Source organism: Pseudophryne corroboree, chromosome 6, assembly GCF_028390025.1.
Source record: "Pseudophryne corroboree isolate aPseCor3 chromosome 6, aPseCor3.hap2, whole genome shotgun sequence".
Taxonomy (NCBI): Eukaryota; Metazoa; Chordata; class Amphibia; order Anura; family Myobatrachidae; genus Pseudophryne; species Pseudophryne corroboree.
The window spans coordinates 2,230,937-2,250,126 of record NC_086449.1 but is presented as its reverse complement, the minus strand read 5'-3'; the positions used below and the strand labels follow the sequence as shown (position 1 = coordinate 2,250,126).

The 19,190-nt window shown below is 49.0% G+C and overlaps 1 long non-coding RNA gene across 2 annotated transcripts in view; it reads left to right on the top strand.

Annotated features, from left to right (window-relative positions):
- Window positions 1–1,928: 1,928 nt before the first annotated feature.
- LOC134934735 (uncharacterized) overlaps window positions 1,929–19,190 on the top strand; it is a 60,476-nt gene continuing 43,214 nt past the window's right edge. Inside the window, exon 1 of one of the 2 annotated variants that reach the window (XR_010179790.1) lies at window positions 1,929–2,039. This is a non-coding gene — a long non-coding RNA (uncharacterized LOC134934735). The remainder of the gene's footprint in view (window positions 2,040–19,190) is intronic. The other variant, XR_010179789.1, reaches the window with a different exon arrangement.

Below are 19,190 nucleotides of genomic sequence, written 5' to 3'. Positions count from 1 at the left end.
ACAGGAAGTGGGTGTTTCTGGGCGGAAACTGGCCGTTTTATGGGAGTGTGCGGAAAAACGCTACCGTTTCTGGGAGTGTCTGGAGAAACGGGGGAGTGTCTGAGTGAACGCTGGGTGTGTTTGTGACGTCAAACCAGGAACGAAACTGACTGAGCTGATCGCAGTGTAGGAGTAGGTCTGGAGCTACTCAGAAACTGCTAAGAAATTTCTATTCGCAGTTCTGCTAAGCTAAGATTCACTCCCAGTAGGCGGCGGATTAGCGTGTGCAATGCTGCTAAAAGCGGCTAGCAAGCGAACAACTCGGAATGAGGGCCATGGTTTTGCCCAATTTCTAACAGAATTCCTGCTGCGATCAACTTGGAATTACCCCCATAGTAAAAATCGAAAGAAAATATCTCACCGTGTGTACACAGTCACACCCTTACTCCTTGTATATATATATAGTTTTCCAGTAAGGCTCCTGCAAAGCCTCTGTTTGTGCAGCTGGTGAATCATTTGATCAAAGTGAAAGGAATATTTATTGGTTATTGCGCCGGGAGTATTAGTGGACTATCCATCTCATTTTTTTTATTTTTTATGGTTATGTGTGTGGTGTGTATACATATATACTGTATGTGGGCGTGTGTGTGTGTGTGTGTGTGTGTGTGTGTGTGTGTGTATACATGAATATGTGTGTGTGTGTGTGTGTGTGTGTGTGTGTGTGTGTGTATACATGTATATATGTGTGTATCTCAGCCATCAGACAATAGAGTGTATATATATATATATATATATACATGTATATATGTGTGTGTATACGTGTGTGTGTGTGTGTGTGTGTGTGTATACATGTATATATGTGTGTATCTCGTGTGTGTATACATATATATATGTGTGTATCTCAGGCCTCAGACAATAGAGTCTGTATATATGTATACGGTCGACTAATGACCTTCGCCTCTCCACCGCCCTGGTCATTGCTTCCCATGCACGAGTTCAGGATTTTGCCCGTGCTGCACCCCTTCAGTGGAACGCACTCCCCCGCTCCATTAGACTCTCCCCAACCTTGCAAAGCTTTAAACGGGCACTAAAAACCCACCTATTCATCAAAGCGTACCCTCCCGATGCATAACCCAGTGCTGAAGCTGCGCCTCCACCCCCCTGCCTCATGCCGTGAACATCTCCGCTTTGCTTGCATACTGCCATCAGGCTACCTCCCACTTGCCTGCACCTCTTGTCATCTGTCTGTCGCCCCTCCCCAATAGATTGTTAGCTCTTCAGAGCAGGGCCCTCTTTCCTCTTGTTATCTAAGACCTCGTCTCAACACATTTCACTCGCAGCTCTCTCCTACTCAACGACCATCTTTATCCTGCTAGTAAAGGCTCATCTCCATCTATAACCACCAGCCTCTAGTAGTACGATGATCACTCCCTCAATACTTACATCTTAGCTGTGTTATGTGTGAGAATTGTGGTGCTCTCTGTTACCTGCACTGTATTTCTGTTATTTATTTACTGTTATGTAAGTTTTGTCTCTCTGTACTGTCCTTTATACGGCGCTGCCAAACACTTGTGGCGCCTTATAAATAAAATGTAATAATAATATACTCCTGTATGTGTGAGAGTGTGTGTATACATGTATATATGTGTGTATCTCAGCCCTCAGACAATAGAGTGTGTATATACATGTGTGTGTGTGTGTGTGTGTGTGTGTGTGTGTGTGTGTGTGTGTGTGTGTGTGTATATACATGTATACATGTGTGTATCTCAGCCGTCAGACAATAGACTGTGTATATATATGTGTGTGTGTATACACGTGTGTATCTCAGCCGTCAGACAATAGAGTGTGTGTTTAGACGAGGAGGCCAGCACTCGGGGAGGATATGAGGGAGGTACTGTACTGTGTACACTGGTTATTATTATATAAGGGAGGGGAAATTACAGAGAGTAGGAGGATGATTTTAGGAAACGAAACTGAGAGTTTCCCCGTGTGCCAGGCATTGTCCCCCGTCATTGCAGTGTGAGACCACCATTATCCAGCCACACAGGAGTCACCCGCAGGTATGTACACTGTACTTACACATATACCCACAGGCACACATCCTTCTACCCACACAGTTACCTATACACTGAACGTAGTGTCTGTGACCAGCAGCTGCCAGGTGTCTCAGCATAGTCCCTGCATCACAGTCCCTGCAGCATAGTCACTCCATCATAGTCCCTGCATCACAGTCCCTGCATTATAGTCACTCCATCATAGTCCCTGCATCACAGTCTCTGCATTATAGTCACTCCATCATAGTCCCTGCAGCATAGTCCCTGCATCACAGTCCCTGCAGCATAGTCACTCCATCATAGTCCCTGCATCACAGTCCCTGCAGCATAGTCACTCCATCATAGTCCCTGCATCACAGTCCCTGCAGCATAGTCACTCCATCATTGTCCCTGCATCACAGTCCCTGCAGCATAGTCACTCCATCATTGTCCCTGCATCACAGTCCCTGCAGCATAGTCACTCCATCATTGTCCCTGCATCATAGTCCCTGCAGCATAGTCACTCCATCATAGTCCCTGCATCACAGTCCCTGCAGCATAGTCACTCCATCATAGTCCCTGCATCACAGTCCCTGCAGCATAGTCACTCCATCATAGTCCCTGCATCACAGTCCCTGCAGCATAGTCACTCCATCATTGTCCCTGCATCACAGTCCCTGCAGCATAGTCACTCCATCATTGTCCCTGCATCACAGTCCCTGCAGCATAGTCACTCCATCATAGTCCCTGCATCACAGTCCCTGCAGCATAGTCACTCCATCATTGTCCCTGCATCACAGTCCCTGCAGCATAGTCACTCCATCATTGTCCCTGCATCATAGTCCCTGCAGCATAGTCACTCCATCATAGTCCCTGCATCACAGTCCCTGCAGCATAGTCACTCCATCATTGTCCCTGCATCACAGTCCCTGCAGCATAGTCACTCCATCATAGTCCCTGCATCACAGTCCCTGCAGCATAGTCACTCCATCATAGTCCCTGCATCACAGTCCCTGCAGCATAGTCACTCCATCATTGTCCCTGCATCACAGTCCCTGCAGCATAGTCACTGCATCATAGTCCCTGCATCACAGTCCCTGCAGCATAGTCACTCCATCATTGTCCCTGCATCACAGTCCCTGCAGCATAGTCACTCCATCATTGTCCCTGCATCACAGTCCCTGCAGCATAGTCACTCCATCATAGTCCCTGCATCACAGTCCCTGCAGCATAGTCACTCCATCATTGTCCCTGCATCACAGTCCCTGCAGCATAGTCACTCCATCATTGTCCCTGCATCACAGTCCCTGCAGCATAGTCACTCCATCATAGTCCCTGCATCACAGTCCCTGCAGCATAGTCACTCCATCATTGTCCCTGCATCACAGTCCCTGCAGCATAGTCACTCCATCATTGTCCCTGCATCACAGTCCCTGCAGCATAGTCACTCCATCATAGTCCCTGCATCACAGTCCCTGCAGCATAGTCACTCCATCATTGTCCCTGCATCACAGTCCCTGCAGCATAGTCACTCCATCATTGTCCCTGCATCACAGTCCCTGCAGCATAGTCACTCCATCATTGTCCCTGCATCACAGTCCCTGCAGCATAGTCACTCCATCATAGTCCCTGCATCACAGTCCCTGCAGCATAGTCACTCCATCATTGTCCCTGCATCACAGTCCCTGCAGCATAGTCACTCCATCATAGTCCCTGCATCACAGTCCCTGCAGCATAGTCACTCCATCATTGTCCCTGCATCACAGTCCCTGCAGCATAGTCACTCCATCATTGTCCCTGCATCACAGTCCCTGCAGCATAGTCACTCCATCATAGTCCCTGCATCACAGTCCCTGCAGCATAGTCACTCCATCATAGTCCCTGCATCACAGTCCCTGCAGCATAGTCACTCCATCATTGTCCCTGCATCACAGTCCCTGCAGCATAGTCACTCCATCATAGTCACTGCATCACAGTCCCTGCAGCATAGTCACTCCATCATTGTCCCTGCATCACAGTCCCTGCAGCATAGTCACTCCATCATTGTCCCTGCATCACAGTCCCTGCAGCATAGTCACTCCATCATTGTCCCTGCATCACAGTCCCTGCAGCATAGTCACTCCATCATTGTCCCTGCATCACAGTCCCTGCAGCATAGTCACTCCATCATTGTCCCTGCATCACAGTCCCTGCAGCATAGTCACTCCATCATAGTCCCTGCATCACAGTCCCTGCAGCATAGTCACTCCATCATTGTCCCTGCATCACAGTCCCTGCAGCATAGTCACTCCATCATAGTCCCTGCAGCATAGTCACTCCATCATAGTCCCTGCAGCATAGTTACTCCATCATAGTCCCTGCATCACAGTCCCTGCAGCATAGTCACTCCATCATTGTCCCTGCATCACAGTCCCTGCAGCATAGTCACTCCATCATAGTCCCTGCATCACAGTCCCTGCAGCATAGTCACTCCATCATTGTCCCTGCATCACAGTCCCTGCAGCATAGTCACTCCATCATTGTCCCTGCATCACAGTCCCTGCAGCATAGTCACTCCATCATAGTCCCTGCATCACAGTCCCTGCAGAATAGTCACTCCATCATAGTCCCTGCATCACAGTCCCTGCAGCATAGTCACTCCATCATAGTCCCTGCATCACAGTCCCTGCAGCATAGTCACTCCATCATAGTCCCTGCATCACAGTCCCTGCAGCATAGTCACTCCATCATAGTCCCTGCATCACAGTCCCTGCAGCATAGTCACTCCATCATAGTCCCTGCATCACAGTCCCTGCAGCATAGTCACTCCATCATAGTCCCTGCATCACAGTCCCTGCAGCATAGTCACTCCATCATAGTCCCTGCATCACAGTCCCTGCAGCATAGTCCCTCCATCATTGTCCCTGCATCACAGTCCCTGCAGCATAGTCACTCCATCATTGTCCCTGCATCACAGTCCCTGCAGCATAGTCACTCCATCATAGTCCCTGCATCACAGTCCCTGCAGCATAGTCACTCCATCATAGTCCCTGCAGCATAGTTACTCCATCATAGTCCCTGCATCACAGTCCCTGCAGCATAGTCACTCCATCATTGTCCCTGCATCACAGTCCCTGCAGCATAGTCACTCCATCATAGTCCCTGCATCACAGTCCCTGCAGCATAGTCACTCCATCATTGTCCCTGCATCACAGTCCCTGCAGCATAGTCACTCCATCATTGTCCCTGCATCACAGTCCCTGCAGCATAGTCACTCCATCATTGTCCCTGCATCACAGTCCCTGCAGCATAGTCACTCCATCATTGTCCCTGCATCACAGTCCCTGCAGCATAGTCACTCCATCATTGTCCCTGCATCACAGTCCCTGCAGCATAGTCACTCCATCATTGTCCCTGCATCACAGTCCCTGCAGCATAGTCACTCCATCATAGTCCCTGCATCACAGTCCCTGCAGCATAGTCACTCCATCATTGTCCCTGCATCACAGTCCCTGCAGCATAGTCACTCCATCATTGTCCCTGCATCACAGTCCCTGCAGCATAGTCACTCCATCACAGTCCCTGCATCACAGTCCCTGCAGCATAGTCACTCCATCATAGTCCCTGCATCACAGTCCCTGCAGCATAGTCACTCCATCATTGTCCCTGCATCACAGTCCCTGCAGCATAGTCACTCCATCATAGTCCCTGCATCACAGTCCCTGCAGCATAGTCACTCCATCATTGTCCCTGCATCACAGTCCCTGCAGCATAGTCACTCCATCATTGTCCCTGCATCACAGTCCCTGCAGCATAGTCACTCCATCATAGTCCCTGCATCACAGTCCCTGCAGCATAGTCACTCCATCATAGTCCCTGCATCACAGTCCCTGCAGCATAGTCACTCCATCATAGTCCCTGCATCACAGTCCCTGCAGCATAGTCACTCCATCATAGTCCCTGCATCACAGTCCCTGCAGCATAGTCACTCCATCATTGTCCCTGCATCACAGTCCCTGCAGCATAGTCACTCCATCATAGTCCCTGCATCACAGTCCCTGCAGCATAGTCACTCCATCATAGTCCCTGCATCACAGTCCCTGCAGCATATTCACTCCATCATAGTCCCTGCATCACAGTCCCTGCAGCATAGTCACTCCATCATTGTCCCTGCATCACAGTCCCTGCAGCATAGTCACTCCATCATTGTCCCTGCATCACAGTCCCTGCAGCATAGTCACTCCATCATAGTCCCTGCATCACAGTCCCTGCAGCATAGTCACTCCATCATAGTCCCTGCATCATAGTCCCTGCATCACAGTCCCTGCAGCATAGTCACTCCATCATTGTCCCTGCCTCACAGTCCCTGCAGCATAGTCACTCCATCATAGTCCCTGCATCACAGTCCCTGCAGCATAGTCACTCCATCATAGTCCCTGCATCACAGTCCCTGCAGCATAGTCACTCCATCATTGTCCCTGCATCACAGTCCCTGCAGCATAGTCACTCCATCATTGTCCCTGCATCACAGTCCCTGCAGCATAGTCACTCCATCATAGTCCCTGCATCACAGTCCCTGCAGCATAGTCACTCCATCATTGTCCCTGCATCACAGTCCCTGCAGCATAGTCACTCCATCATTGTCCCTGCATCACAGTCCCTGCAGCATAGTCACTCCGTCACAGTCCCTGCATCACAGTCCCTGCAGCATAGTCACTCCATCATAGTCCCTGCATCACAGTCCCTGCAGCATAGTCACTCCATCATTGTCCCTGCATCACAGTCCCTGCAGCATAGTCACTCCATCATAGTCCCTGCATCACAGTCCCTGCAGCATAGTCACTCCATCATTGTCCCTGCATCACAGTCCCTGCAGCATAGTCACTCCATCATTGTCCCTGCATCACAGTCCCTGCAGCATAGTCACTCCATCATAGTCCCTGCATCACAGTCCCTGCAGCATAGTCACTCCATCATAGTCCCTGCATCACAGTCCCTGCAGCATAGTCACTCCATCATAGTCCCTGCATCACAGTCCCTGCAGCATAGTCACTCCATCATAGTCCCTGCATCACAGTCCCTGCAGCATAGTCACTCCATCATTGTCCCTGCATCACAGTCCCTGCAGCATAGTCACTCCATCATAGTCCCTGCATCACAGTCCCTGCAGCATAGTCACTCCATCATAGTCCCTGCATCACAGTCCCTGCAGCATATTCACTCCATCATAGTCCCTGCATCACAGTCCCTGCAGCATAGTCACTCCATCATTGTCCCTGCATCACAGTCCCTGCAGCATAGTCACTCCATCATTGTCCCTGCATCACAGTCCCTGCAGCATAGTCACTCCATCATAGTCCCTGCATCACAGTCCCTGCAGCATAGTCACTCCATCATAGTCCCTGCATCATAGTCCCTGCATCACAGTCCCTGCAGCATAGTCACTCCATCATTGTCCCTGCATCACAGTCCCTGCAGCATAGTCACTCCATCATAGTCCCTGCATCACAGTCCCTGCAGCATAGTCACTCCATCATAGTCCCTGCATCACAGTCCCTGCAGCATAGTCACTCCATCATTGTCCCTGCATCACAGTCCCTGCAGCATAGTCACTCCATCATTGTCCCTGCATCACAGTCCCTGCAGCATAGTCACTCCATCATTGTCCCTGCATCACAGTCCCTGCAGCATAGTCACTCCATCATTGTCCCTTCATCACAGTCCCTGCAGCATAGTCACTCCATCATAGTCCCTGCATCACAGTCCCTGCAGCATAGTCACTCCATCATAGTCCCTGCATCACAGTCCCTGCAGCATAGTCACTCCATCATTGTCCCTGCATCACAGTCCCTGCAGCATAGTCACTCCATCATAGTCCCTGCATCACAGTCCCTGCAGCATAGTCACTCCATCATAGTCCCTGCAGCATCGTCACTCCATCATAGTCCCTGCATCACAGTCCCTGCATTATAGTCACTCCATCATAGTCCCTGCATCACAGTCCCTGCAGCATAGTCACTCCATCATAGTCCCTGCATCACAGTCCCTGCAGCATAGTCACTCCCTCATAGTCCCTGCATCACAGTCCCTGCATTATAGTCACTCCATCATAGTCCCTGCATCACAGTCCCTGCAGCATATTCACTCCATCATAGTCCCTGCATCACAGTCCCTGCATTATAGTCACTCCATCATAGTCCCTGCATCACAGTCCCTGCAGCATAGTCACTCCATCATTGTCCCTGCATCACAGTCCCTGCAGCATAGTCACTCCATCATTGTCCCTGCATCACAGTCCCTGCAGCATAGTCACTCCATCATTGTCCCTGCATCACAGTCCCTGCAGCATAGTCACTCCATCATAGTCCCTGCATCACAGTCCCTGCAGCATAGTCACTCCATCATAGTCCCTGCATCACAGTCCCTGCAGCATAGTCACTCCATCATTGTCCCTGCATCACAGTCCCTGCAGCATAGTCACTCCATCATTGTCCCTGCATCACAGTCCCTGCATTATAGTCACTCCATCATTGTCCCTGCATCACAGTCCCTGCAGCATAGTCACTCCATCATTGTCCCTGCAGCATCGTCACTCCATCATAGTCCCTGCATCACAGTCCCTGCAGCATAGTCACTCCATCATTGTCCCTGCATCACAGTCCCTGCAGCATAGTCACTCCATCATAGTCCCTGCATCACAGTCCCTGCAGCATAGTCACTCCATCATAGTCCCTGCATCACAGTCCCTGCAGCATATTCACTCCATCATAGTCCCTGCATCACAGTCCCTGCAGCATAGTCACTCCATCATTGTCCCTGCATCACAGTCCCTGCAGCATAGTCACTCCATCATTGTCCCTGCATCACAGTCCCTGCAGCATAGTCACTCCATCATTGTCCCTGCATCACAGTCCCTGCAGCATAGTCACTTCATCATAGTCCCTGCATCACAGTCCCTGCAGCATAGTCACTCCATCATAGTCCCTGCATCACAGTCCCTGCAGCATAGTCACTCCATCATAGTCCCTGCATCACAGTCCCTGCAGCATAGTCACTCCATCATTGTCCCTGCATCACAGTCCCTGCAGCATAGTCACTCCATCATTGTCCCTGCATCACAGTCCCTGCAGCATAGTCACTCCATCATTGTCCCTGCATCACAGTCCCTGCAGCATAGTCACTCCATCATTGTCCCTGCATCACAGTCCCTGCAGCATAGTCACTCCATCATAGTCCCTGCATCACAGTCCCTGCAGCATAGTCACTCCATCATAGTCCCTGCAGCATCGTCACTCCATCATAGTCCCTGCATCACAGTCCCTGCAGCATAGTCACTCCATCATAGTCCCTGCAGCATCGTCACTCCATCATAGTCCCTGCATCACAGTCCCTGCAGCATATTCACTCCATCATAGTCCCTGCATCACAGTCCCTGCATTATAGTCACTCCATCATAGTCCCTGCATCACAGTCCCTGCAGCATAGTCACTCCATCATAGTCCCTGCATCACCGTCCCTGCAGCATAGTCACTCCCTCATAGTCCCTGCATCACAGTCCCTGCATTATAGTCACTCCATCATAGTCCCTGCATCACAGTCCCTGCAGCATATTCACTCCATCATAGTCCCTGCATCACAGTCCCTGCAGCATAGTCACTCCATCATAGTCCCTGCATCACAGTCCCTGCAGCATAGTCACTCCATCATAGTCCCTGCATCACAGTCCCTGCAGCATAGTCACTCCATCATTGTCCCTGCATCACAGTCCCTGCAGCATAGTCACTCCATCATAGTCCCTGCATCACAGTCCCTGCAGCATAGTCACTCCATCATAGTCCCTGCATCACAGTCCCTGCAGCATAGTCACTCCATCATAGTCCCTGCATCTCAGTCCCTGCATTATAGTCACTCCATCATTGTCCCTGCATCACAGTCCCTGCAGCATAGTCACTCCATCATTGTCCCTGCATCACAGTCCCTGCAGCATAGTCACTCCATCATTGTCCCTGCAGCATAGTCACTCCATCATTGTCCCTGCATCACAGTCCCTGCAGCATAGTCACTCCATCATTGTCCCTGCATCACAGTCCCTGCAGCATAGTCACTCCATCATTGTCCCTGCATCACAGTCCCTGCATTATAGTCACTCCATCATTGTCCCTGCATCACAGTCCCTGCAGCATAGTCACTCCATCATTGTCCCTGCATCACAGTCCCTGCAGCATAGTCACTCCATCATAGTCCCTGCATCACAGTCCCTGCAGCATAGTCACTCCATCATTGTCCCTGCATCACAGTCCCTGCAGCATAGTCACTCCATCATTGTCCCTGCATCACAGTCCCTGCAGCATAGTCACTCCATCATTGTCCCTGCATCACAGTCCCTGCAGCATAGTCACTCCATCATAGTCCCTGCATCACAGTCCCTGCAGCATAGTCCCTGCATTATAGTCACTCCATCATAGTCCCTGCATCACAGTCCCTGCAGCATAGTCACTCCATCATAGTCCCTGCATCACAGTCCCTGCAGCATAGTCACTCCCTCATAGTCCCTGCATCACAGTCCCTGCATTATAGTCACTCCATCATAGTCCCTGCATCACAGTCCCTGCAGCATATTCACTCCATCATAGTCCCTGCATCACAGTCCCTGCAGCATAGTCACTCCATCATAGTCCCTGCATCACAGTCCCTGCAGCATAGTCACTCCACCATTGTCCCTGCATCACAGTCCCTGCAGCATAGTCACTCCATCATTGTCCCTGCATCACAGTCCCTGCAGCATAGTCACTCCATCATTGTCCCTGCATCACAGTCCCTGCAGCATAGTCACTCCATCATTGTCCCTGCATCACAGTCCCTGCATTATAGTCACTCCATCATTGTCCCTGCATCACAGTCCCTGCAGCATAGTCACTCCATCATTGTCCCTGCATCACAGTCCCTGCAGCATAGTCACTCCATCATTGTCCCTGCATCACAGTCCCTGCAGCATAGTCACTCCATCATAGTCCCTGCATCACAGTCCCTGCAGCATAGTCACTCCATCATTGTCCCTGCATCACAGTCCCTGCAGCATAGTCACTCCATCATTGTCCCTGCATCACAGTCCCTGCAGCATAGTCACTCCATCATTGTCCCTGCATCACAGTTCCTGCAGCATAGTCACTCCATCATTGTCCCTGCATCACAGTCCCTGCAGCATAGTCACTCCATCATAGTCCCTGCATCACAGTCCCTGCAGCATAGTCACTCCATCATTGTCCCTGCATCACAGTCCCTGCAGCATAGTCACTCCATCATAGTCCCTGCATCACAGTCCCTGCAGCATAGTCACTCCATCATTGTCCCTGCATCACAGTCCCTGCAGCATAGTCACTCCATCATAGTCCCTGCTTCACAGTCCCTGCAGCATAGTCACTCCATCATAGTCCCTGCAGCATAGTCACTCCATCATAGTCCCTGCATCACAGTCCCTGCAGCATAGTCACTCCATCATAGTCCCTGCATCACAGTCCCTGCAGCATAGTCACTCCATCATAGTCCCTGCATCACAGTCCCTGCAGCATAGTCACTCCATCATAGTCCCTGCATCACAGTCCCTGCAGCATAGTCACTCCATCATAGTCCCTGCATCACAGTCCCTGCAGCATAGTCACTCCATCATAGTCCCTGCATCACAGTCCCTGCAGCATAGTCACTCCATCATAGTCCCTGCAGCATCGTCACTCCATCATAGTCCCTGCATCACAGTCTCTGCAGCATATTCACTCCATCATAGTCCCTGCATCACAGTCCCTGCATTATAGTCACTCCATCATAGTCCCTGCATCACAGTCCCTGCAGCATAGTCACTCCATCATTGTCCCTGCATCACAGTCCCTGCAGCATAGTCACTCCATCATTGTCCCTGCATCACAGTCCCTGCAGCATATTCACTCCATCATAGTCCCTGCATCACAGTCCCTGCATTATAGTCACTCCATCATAGTCCCTGCATCACAGTCCCTGCAGCATATTCACTCCATCATAGTCCCTGCATCACAGTCCCTGCATTATAGTCACTCCATCATAGTCCCTGCATCACAGTCCCTGCAGCATAGTCACTCCATCATAGTCCCTGCAGCATCGTCACTCCATCATAGTCCCTGCATCACAGTCCCTGCAGCATATTCACTCCATCATAGTCCCTGCATCACAGTCCCTGCATTATAGTCACTCCATCATAGTCCCTGCATCACAGTCCCTGCAGCATAGTCACTCCATCATTGTCCCTGCATCACAGTCCCTGCAGCATCGTCACTCCATCATAGTCCCTGCATCACAGTCCCTGCAGCATATTCACTCCATCATAGTCCCTGCATCACAGTCCCTGCAGCATATTCACTCCATCATAGTCCCTGCATCACAGTCCCTGCATTATAGTCACTCCATCATAGTCCCTGCATCACAGTCCCTGCAGCATAGTCACTCCATCATTGTCCCTGCATCACAGTCCCTGCAGCATAGTCACTCCATCATTGTCCCTGCATCACAGTCCCTGCAGCATATTCACTCCATCATAGTCCCTGCATCACAGTCCCTGCATTATAGTCACTCCATCATAGTCCCTGCATCACAGTCCCTGCAGCATATTCACTCCATCATTGTCCCTGCATCACAGTCCCTGCATTATAGTCACTCCATCATTGTCCCTGCATCACAGTCCCTGCAGCATAGTCACTCCATCATTGTCCCTGCATCACAGTCCCTGCAGCATAGTCACTCCATCATAGTCCCTGCATCACAGTCCCTGCAGCATAGTCACTCCATCATTGTCCCTGCATCACAGTCCCTGCAGCATAGTCACTCCATCATTGTCCCTGCATCACAGTCCCTGCAGCATAGTCACTCCATCATAGTCCCTGCATCACAGTCCCTGCAGCATAGTCACTCCCTCATAGTCCCTGCAGCATAGTCACTCCATCATAGTCCCTGCATCACAGTCCCTGCAGCATAGTCACTCCATCATAGTCCCTGCATCACAGTCCCTGCAGCATAGTCACTCCATCATAGTCCCTGCATCACAGTCCCTGCAGCATAGTCACTCCATCATAGTCCCTGCATCACAGTCCCTGCAGCATAGTCACTCCATCATTGTCCCTGCATCATAGATTCTATATAAGCAGCCGCACGTCGCTGCCATTTTCACTCGTGCATTGCAAATATTAGGGAGAGGACGTGTCTGGCGTCCTCTCCGTTATTGTTGAATTTGATTGTGCATTATTGCTTAATTCATTGTGGGGAGGACTGGGGAGCAGCTGTATTATATAGCAGGAGTACAGTGCAGAGTTTTGCTGACAGTGACCACCAGTTATCCGTTCTCTGCCTGAAAAACACTCCATATCTGTGCTCAGTGTGCTGCTTTATTTTAATGTGGGGACTGGGGACCACCAGTATAATTATTATATAGGAGGAGTACAGTGCAGAGTTTTGCTGACACAGTGACCACCAGTATACTATATATAGCAGTACGATACGGAAGGCAACTGCTGTGCCTACCTCTGTGTCGTCATTAAGTATACTATCCATCTACATTCTATACCTGTGGTGCATTTTAGTTTTGCAGTTTGCTGACACAGTGACCACCAGTATACTATATATAGCAGTACGGTACGGAAGGCCACTGCTGTACCTACCTCTGTGTCATCATTAAGTATACTATCCATCTACATTCTATACCTGTGGTGCATTTTAGTTTTGCAGTTTGCTGATACAGTGTCCACCAGTATACTATATATAGCAGTACGGTACAGAAGGCCACTGCTGTACCTACCTCTGTGTCGTCATTAAGTATACTATCCATCTACATTCTATACCTGTGGTGCATTTTAGTTTTGCAGTTTGCTGACACAGTGACCACCAGTATACTATATATAGCAGTACGGTACGGAAGGCCACTGCTGTACCTACCTCTGTGTCATCATTAAGTATACTATCCATCTACATTCTATACCTGTGGTGCATTTTAGTTTTGCAGTTTGCTGATACAGTGTCCACCAGTATACTATATATAGCAGTACGGTACGGAAGGCCACTGCTGTACCTACCTCTGTGTCGTCATTAAGTATACTATCCATCTACATTCTATACCTGTGGTGCATTTTAGTTTTGCAGTTTGTTGATACAGTGACCACCAGTATACTATATATAGCAGTACGGTACGGAAGGCCACTGCTGTACCTACCTCTGTGTCGTCATTGAGTATACTATCCATCTACATTCTATACCTGTGGTGCATTTTAGTTTTGCCGTTTGCTGACACAGTGACCACCAGTATACTATATATAGCAGTACGGTACGGAAGGCCACTGCTGTACCTACCTCTGTGTCGTCATTAAGTATACTATCCATCTACATTCTATACCTGCGGTGCATTTTAGTTTTGCAGTTTGCTGACACAGTGACCACCAGTATACTATATATAGCAGTACGGTACGGAAGGCCACTGCTGTACCTACCTCTGTGTCGTCATTAAGTATACTATCCATCTACATTCTATACCTGTGGTGCATTAAAGTTTTGCAGTTTGCTGACACAGTGACCACCAGTATACTATATATAGCAGTACGGTACGGAAGGCCACTGCTGTACCTACCTCTGTGTCGTCATTAAGTATACTATCCATCTACATTCTATACCTGTGGTGCATTTTAGTTTTGCAGTTTGCTGATACAGTGTCCACCAGTATACTATATATAGCAGTACGGTACGGAAGGCCACTGCTGTACCTACCTCTGTGTCGTCATTAAGTATACTATCCATCTACATTCTATACCTGTGGTGCATTTTAGTTTTGCAGTTTGCTTACACAGTGACCACCAGTATACTATATATAGCAGTACGGTACGGAAGGCCACTGCTGTACCTACCTCTGTGTCGTCATTAAGTATACTATCCATCTACATTCTATACCTGTGGTGCATTAAAGTTTTGCAGTTTGCTGACACAGTGACCACCAGTATACTATATATAGCAGTACGATACGGAAGGCCACTGCTGTACCTACCTCTGTGTCGTCATTAAGTATACTATCCATGTACATTCTATACCTGTGGTGCATCTTAGTTGTGCGCAGTATATATAGTAGTAGGCCATTGCTATTGATACTGGCATATAATTCCACACATTAAAATATGGAGAACAAAAATGTGGAGGTTAAAATAGGGAAAGATCAAGATCCACTTCCACCTCGTGCTGAAGCTGCTGCCGCTAGTCATGGCAGAAACAATGAAATGCCATCAACGTCGTCTGCCAAGGCCGATGCCCAATGTCATAGTAGAGAGCATGTAAAATCCAAAAAACAAAAGTTCAGTAAAATGACCCAAAAATCAAAATTAAAAGCATCTGAGGAGAAGCGTAAACTTGCCAATATGCCATTTACGACACGGAGTGGCAAAGAACGGCTGAGGCCCTGGCCTATGTTCATGGCTAGTGGTTCAGCTTCACATGAGGATGGAAGCACTCATCCTCTCGCTAGAAAAAAGAAAAGACTTGCGGCAAAAGCACCGCAAAGAACTGTGCGTTCTTCGAAATCACAAATCCACAAGGAGAGTCCAATTGTGTCGGTTGCGATGCCTGACCTTCCCAACACTGGACGTGAAGAGCATGCGCCTTCCACCATTTGCACGCCCCCTGCAAGTGCTGGAAGGAGCACCCGGAGTCCAGTTCCTGATAGTCAGATTGAAGATGTCAGTGTTGAAGTACACCAGGATGAGGATATGGGTGTTGCTGGCGCTGGGGAGGAAATTGACAAGGAGGATTCTGATGGTGAGGTGGTTTGTTTAAGTCAGGCACCCGGGGAGACACCTGTTGTCCGTGGGAGGAATATGGCCATTGACATGCCTGGTGAAAATACCAAAAAAATCACCTCTTCGATGTGGAATTATTTCAACAGAAATGCGGACAACAGGTGTCAAGCCGTGTGTTCCCTTTGTCAAGCTGTAATAAGTAGGGGTAAGGATGTTAACCACCTCGGAACATCCTCCCTTATAAGTCACCTGCAGCGCATTCATAATAAGTCAGTGACAAGTTCAAAAACTTTGGGCGACAGCGGAAGCAGTCCACTGACCACTAAATCCCTTCCTCTTGTAACCAAGCTCACGCAAACCACCCCACCACCAACTCCCTCAGTGTCAATTTCCTCCTTACCCAGGAATGCCAATAGTTCTGCAGGCCATGTCACTGTCAAGTCTGACGAGTCCTCTCCTGCCTGGGATTCCTCCAATGCATCCTTGAGTGTAACACCTACTGCTGCTGGCGCTGCTGTTGTTGCTGCTGGGAGTCGATCGGCATCCCAGAGGGGAAGTCGGAAGACCACTTGTACTACTTCCAGTAAGCAATTGACTGTCCAACAGTCCTTTGCGAGGAAGATGAAATATCACAGCAGTCATCCTGCTGCAAAGCAGATAACTGAGGCCTTGGCAGCCTGGGCGGTGAGAAACGTGGTTCCGGTATCCTTCGTTAATTCAGAGGCAACTAGAGACTTGATTGAGGTACTGTGTCCCCGGTACCAAATACCATCTAAGTTCCATTTCTCTAGGCAGGCGATACCGAAAATGTACACAGACCTCAGAAAAACGAATTAATAATCTGTGAGGAGGGGGATGTACACAGTGAAAGGGGTGATGAATCGGACGATGAGGAGGAGGTGGACATCTTGCCTCTGTAAAGCCAGTTTGTGCAAGGAGAGATTGATTGCTTCTTTTTTTGGTGGGGGCCCAAACCAACCCGTCATTTCAGTCACAGTCGTGTGGCAGACCCTGTCGCTGAAATGATGGGTTGGTTAAAGTGTGCATGTCTTGTTTATACAACATAAGGGTGGGTGGGAGGGCCCAAGGACAATTCCATCTTGCACCTCTTTTTTCTTTCATTTTTCTTTGCATCATGTGCTGTTTGGGGACAATTTTTTTGAAGTGCCATCCTGCCTGACACTGCAGTGCCACTCCTAGATGGGCCAGGTGTTTGTGTCGGCCACTTGTGTCGCTTATCTTAGTCACACAGCGACCTTGGTGCGCCTCTTTTTTTCTTTGCATCATGTGCTGTTTGGAGACTACTTTTTTGAAGGGCCATCCTGCCTGACACTGCAGTGCCACTCCTAGATGGGCCAGGTGTTTGTGTCGGCCACTTGTGTCGCTTAGCTTAGTCACACAGCGACCTTGGTGCGCCTCTTTTTTTCTTTGCATCATGTGCTGTTTGGGGACAATTTTTTTGAAGGGCCATCCTGCCTGACACTGCAGTGCCACTCCTAGATGGGCCAGGTGTTTGTGTCGGCCACTAGGGTCGCTTAGCTTAGTCACACAGCGACCTTGGTACGCCTCTTTTTTTCTTTGCATCATGTGCTGTTTGGGGACAATTTTTTTGAAGTGCCATCCTGCCTGACACTGCAGTGCCACTCCTAGATGGGCCAGGTGTTTGTGTCGGCCACTTGTATCGCTTAGCTTAGTCACACAGCGACCTTGGTGCGCCTCTTTTTTTCTTTGCATCATGTGCTTTTTGGGGACAATTTTTTGAAGTGCCATCCTGCCTGACACTGCAGTGCCACTCCTAGATGGGCCAGGTGTTTGTGTCGGCCACTTGTGTCGCTTAGCTTAGTCACACAGCGACCTTGGTGCGCCTCTTTTTTTCTTTGCATCATGTGCTTTTTGGGGACAATTTTTTGAAGTGCCATCCTGCCTGACACTGCAGTGCCACTCCTAGATGGGCCAGGTGTTTGTGTCGGCCACTTGTGTCTCTTAGCTTAGTCATCCAGCGACCTCGGTGCAAATTTTAGGACTAAAAATAATATTGTGAGGTGTGAGGTGTTCAGAATAGACTGGAAATGAGTGGACATTATGGTTATTGAGGTTAATAATACTATCGGATCAAAATGACCCCCAAATTCTATGATTTAAGCTGTTTTTTAGGGTTTTTTGAAAAAAGCACCCGAATCCAAAACACACCCGAATCCGACAAAAAATTTTCAGTGAGGTTTTGCCAAAACGCGTCCGAATCCAAAACACGGCCGCGGAACCGAATCCAAAACCAAAACACAAAACCCGAAAAATGTCCGGTGCACATCACTAGTTATTACCTGTCTGTCTATGAGAGGGTTTCTCCAGAGATGGCTCTGCAATGATATTACGTATAGATGGGAGGTCTTTTTATCCCCCCTCCCCACACACATACATACATACATACATACACACACACATACATACATACATACATACATAGTACATACATACATACACACATACATACATAGTACATACATATATACATACATACATACATACATACATACTGTGACAAGAACACTGGGATAGTGTTTGAGGGCAGGTATATTTGTCCCAGGTTCTTGTCTTACATGTTTTAGAAAATGTTAACTTCTAGGAAAAATGCTTTTTGTTTTGTCTGAACCTTTTCAGTTTGCTGTAAAAGCTGGGTAAAGGCTCTGAGAGAGAGATAAGGCGAGTTCTAGACATTGGGCCCAGTTCGGGTCTTTGGCCTCACAGAGGGCTAATCAGGGTTTCAGCTGTGTAAGAGTGTTATAGTGCTTCTAACCTGATTAGTATGGGCAGACTGCCTGGGAAGGCTGCAGGATCTGTGTGTGAGAGACACGCTTTCTGATGCAAGTGAGCTATACAGTATGTACTGAAGAACTCTGTGTTTTGTTTAGTGACAGTTAGGAACATCTTATGTTTAGTTAGTGCCGGACAGGCAAGGTATTTTTATTTTGGGGTTTGTTTTATTTTCTGTTTCAATAAAACTGGCCGGGGTCAGTTGTACCAGAAACTGGACTTGTGTTGTTCCTCAGCTGCTGCGTGCGGCCATATTCCCCAGGAAAAGGCGCCTTGCACCCCTACAGTGTTACAACTTGGTGGAGAATGCGAGCAGGCCGTTCTGCGCATAAGTGAAAGCAGCAGCTTTGTGAGGCCTGCAGAAAACGGTGGTTTATGCAGATACAGCCCAGTGTGAAGTTACTGAGACTCACCCTGAGGGTTTGATATATGTCCTGGGTGAAAGCAGCTGCAAAGCCGCCTGAAAAATCTGTTGACATGGAGGATCTGCTTAAAGCCTTGCTGCAAGCTACAGCGGCTCAGCAGGAGGCCAACCGACAGCAGCAGGTGGCAATGGAGGAAAATTGGAGACTACAGCAGGTGGCAATGGAGGAAAATA